Below are 4,505 nucleotides of genomic sequence, written 5' to 3' on the forward strand. Positions count from 1 at the left end.
TGGGCGCATGCGCGCGCTGTGGCACCTCTGGCGGCAACCGCTGGGGGCGCGGTCAGGCTGAACCTGAATCCCAAGAGTCTTGGGTTTGTCAAGATTGCGCAGCTCACCGAAGAAAATAAAAAACAGATTGCACAGTCGCCAGGGCACAGGGCTGAGAGCGGCATCCGAGTCTACCAGGGGAGTCCAGTGATGGTGTCCAGCATTCACAGCCCTCAGGGGTGACCTGCCCCTTGCTTAAGGAACTTGACCGTACACCTGGGTCTTGAAGCCTCTCCTCTTGGAATTCCATTTGGATCAATGCAGGGCAGCCTGCCCCTGTTTTTGCACAGCCTATAGTGAGCTGAGAATGAGCTTTACTTCTTTTTTCAATTTTAGAGCCTTACACTTTTAATGGCTGAGGAAAACCGAAAAGAATATTATTTTCTGACGTGAAAATTGTGTGAAATTCAATTTTCAGAGTCCTTAAAGTTGGAACAGGGACTTGCCAATTCCTTTGGTGATTGTCTATGGCTGCAAACTTGATTAATCGCCACAGATCATATTCGCAAAGGCTAAAGTATTTCTTTTTTTGGCCCTTTACAGAGTCTTTTTTAAATGCCCTGTTCTGCTGGAAGTCTCCTGGTAGTCATATGGGGGAATAAAGTTTTGGTTTTGTTACAATATTTTCTTCTCTATTATACTCATTTTCATTCTTTATCAGTTTCATTCCTTCTTATCGCTATAAGTTTGTTCTGTTGCTCATCTTTACAACTTTTTGAGATAGTTGTTTGTAACTCTCCTTTCTCTTATATGTAATGCTATACGTTTACCTTAATTCATTGTTGTTGTTCAGATCCTCAGTCATGTACGACTCTGCAACCCCATGGACTGCATGCAGCACACCAGGCTTCCCTGTCCTTCACTATCTCCTGGAGTTTGCTCAAACTCATGTCCATTGAATTGGTGATACTATCCAACCATCTCATCCTTTGCTGCCCACTTTTTCTCCTGCCCTCAGTCTTTCCCAGCATCAAGGTCTTTTACAATGAGTTGGCTTTTCACATCAGGTGGCCGAAGTATTGGATCTTCAGCTCAGTATCAGTCATTCCAGTGAATATTCAGAGTTGATTTCCCTTAGGATTGACTGGTTTGATCTCCTTGCTGTCCAAGGGACTCTCAAGAGCCTTCTCCAACACCACGGTTCAAAAGCATCAATTCTTCGGCACTCAGCCTTCTTTATGATCCAACTGTCACATCCATACATGACTGCTGGAAAAGGCATAGCTTTGACTAGATGGACTTTGTCAGCAAAGTAATGTCTTTGCTTTTTAATATGCTATCTAGGTTTATCATAGCTTTTCTTCCAAGGGGCAAATATCTTTTAATTCCATGGCTGCAGTCACCATCCACAATTATTTTGGACCCCAACAAAATAAAGTCTGTCACTGTTTCCATCGTTTCCCCTTAAAATTTAACTGTGTCCCACAATTTTTGCTGAATAGTATTTCATTATCATTCACTTCCAAGTATATCCTAATATTCTCTTCTTAAGACAAAGATTATATATTATATGGGCTTCCCTGGTCGCTCAACTGGTAAAGAACTTTCCAGCCAATGCAGGAGACACAAGAGGCCCAGGTTCAATCCCGGGTCAGGAAGATCCCCTGGAGAAAACAATGGCAATCTGCTCCAGTAGTCTTGCCTGAAAATTCCATGGAGATATATATTATGGATTAATATAGTTAGTGATATTTTCCAAATGAATGGCATTTTAAAAGATTTTTTTGTCAATTCCTCATTATTGCATTATGGTCAGATCACACAGTCTAAATATTATTGATCCTTTGTATTTGAAGATTTCCATTCAGTTAAGTATACCATACCTTAGATTTCCATTCCAGTGAAGTCAAAATGAAGTGGGTTTGATGTAGAGAAAATACTTGCAATGTCTAAAATGTATATATGTGAAATGACCTTCTTTAAGCCTTACAATTATTCCAGCATCTTTCAGTAGGGTACCTTTAACTAAGTTCCAGGTTTTATTTAAATTTTACCAGTTTTTCCACAAATGTTCTTTTCCAGTTTCATATTCCCATATAGGATACCGAATTGCATGAGGATATATACTGAACAGCTACAGATACCTCCTTAGCTTACTCTGGTCTATAGCAGTTTCTTAAACTTTCCTTGCTTTTCATGAGTTTTGACAATTTTCATGAGTCTTTCAGAAACAGGTATTTTGCAGAATGACTCTCAATATGGGTTTGATATGTTTCTCCTGGTTGCACTGGGGTTTACATATTTTTAGAACTATACCTCCAAGGCAATATATCTTTCTCATCACTTCCCATCAAGGATTCATACTATCAATATGACTTACCACTAGTTCCTCTGCTATAAAGTTATCTCCTTCCCCCTGACATATTCTGTTCTTTGCAAACAAGTCACTAAACCCAGCCTACACTTAGGGAGGGGCATGGACTCTCATCTTGAGGAAAATATCTAAGAGATACACAAATTACTGAATATACAAATTAATTGAAACTCATTTATAAGTAAGATCTGATTCTTCTAGCCATATCTTTTAACTGTAAATTAATTAAATTAAATTAAAGATTTAATAGGTTTCCCAGGTGGTGCTAGTGGTAAAGAACCTGCCTGCCAATGCAGGAGACATAAAAGACGTGGGTTCAATCCCTGGGTCGGGAAGATCCCCTGGAAAGGGAAATGGCAACCCACTCCAGTATTGTTGTCTGGAGAATCCCATGGACAGAGGAGCCTGGCAGGCTACAGTCCATGGGGTCGCAAAGAGTTGGACAGGACTGAAGCGACTGAGCACATGCAAAGATTTAATACCTCAGTCACACTAGCTACATTTTAACATCTCTGAAGTGGCATATTAGACAAGGAGATAGAAAACATTTTCATTGAGATTTCCCTAGTGATCTGGTAGTTAGGGCTTTGTGCTTCCACTCCAGGGGGGCAGAGATTCCATCCCTGGTTGAAGATCTAAGATCCCTTAAGCCTCACAGCAAGGCCAAAAAAAAAAATTCCTACAAGATGAACACTCCATCTAAAAAAACAGATAAAGGATATAAACAGGTCACCTCACAGAAGAGAAAAATATGCATTTATATATGTGAAAAGCTGGTCGTCCTTATTAGGGAATACATGTAACAATGATTTTAAACATTTCTATTGTGGCAGAAACTTCCATGAATAGCACTGACTTAGATCATTGTTTTGCCAGCCTTTCTTCTTTTCAAACGTAACGCACTTTAACATGAAACTGTTTTAGCTCTGTCTCAAAAAATTTGCTATTTTCAATATCATTCAGTTCAAGTATTTTCTTTTTTCCATAGCACTTTCTCTTAAGACCTACAAGTTATTTAGGTTCAGAAGCAGGAGTAGGAGGAGCCTAAACCACAGCATTAAAAAGGCTTGTGAATCACAGAGGTGCCACTTTTGCACTTTGGGTTCCTGGCAATCCTGACTCTATCCTCAGCCTGTTTGCAGTTATATTGCTTCGTTTTCAAACTTTGGGAGTTCTTTCCTCCTCATTTGTCTTTCTGGGTTTTTGTTTGGCCATGCCACGGAACCTGTGGGATCTTAGTTCCACAACCAGGGTGTTGAACCCTGGCCATTGGCAGTGAAAGCATTAAGTCCTAACCGCTGAACCACCAGGGAATTCTCGTATCTTTTTCTTTCTTTCTTTCAAATATTTATTCATTTACTTGGCTGTGCTTGGTCTTAGTTGCAGCATAAGGGCTCTTCAGTCTTCATTGTAGCATGTGGGATGCAGGATTTTTAATTGTCACATGTGGTATTTTTAGTTGCAGTATGTGGGATCTAATACCCCAACCAGGAATGAACTAGGACTCCCTAATTTGGGAGCACAAGTCTTACCACTGGACTACAGGGATGTGCTTCCCATGATCGAACCCAGGTCTCCCACATAGCAGTGAATTCCTTACTGTCTGAGCCACCATAGCTTTGACTATAAGAAGTTTGGTCAGCAGAGTGATGCCTTAGCTTTTTTTTTATGCTCTCTAGGTTTGTCATAGCTTTTCTTCCAAGGAGCACACTTCTTTTAATTTTGTGGCTACATTCACCGTCCACAGTGATTTTGGAGCCCAGGAAAATAAAATCTGCTGTTGTTTTCATTTTTTCTCATTTGTTTCCCATGAAGTGATGGGACCAGATGTCGTGATCTTCATTTTTTGAATGCTGAGTTTTAAGCCAGCCTTTTCCCTCTCTTCTTTCGCCCTCATCAAGAGGCTCTTCATTTTCTGCCATTAGGGTGGTATCATCTGCATATCTTAGGAGACTGAAATGCAAAAGTAGGAAGTCAAGAAACACCTGGGGTAACAGGCAAATTTGGCCTTGGAATACGGAATTAACCAGGGCAAAGGCTAAGAGAGTTTTGCCAAGAAAATGCACTGGTCATAGCAAACACCCTCTTCCAACAACACAAGAGAAGACTCTACACATGGACATCACCAGATGGTCAACACCGAAATCAGATT

Source organism: Bison bison, unplaced genomic scaffold, assembly GCF_000754665.1.
Source record: "Bison bison bison isolate TAMUID 2011002044 unplaced genomic scaffold, Bison_UMD1.0 scf7180017864495, whole genome shotgun sequence".
In the NCBI taxonomy this organism is placed as follows: domain Eukaryota; kingdom Metazoa; phylum Chordata; class Mammalia; order Artiodactyla; family Bovidae; genus Bison; species Bison bison.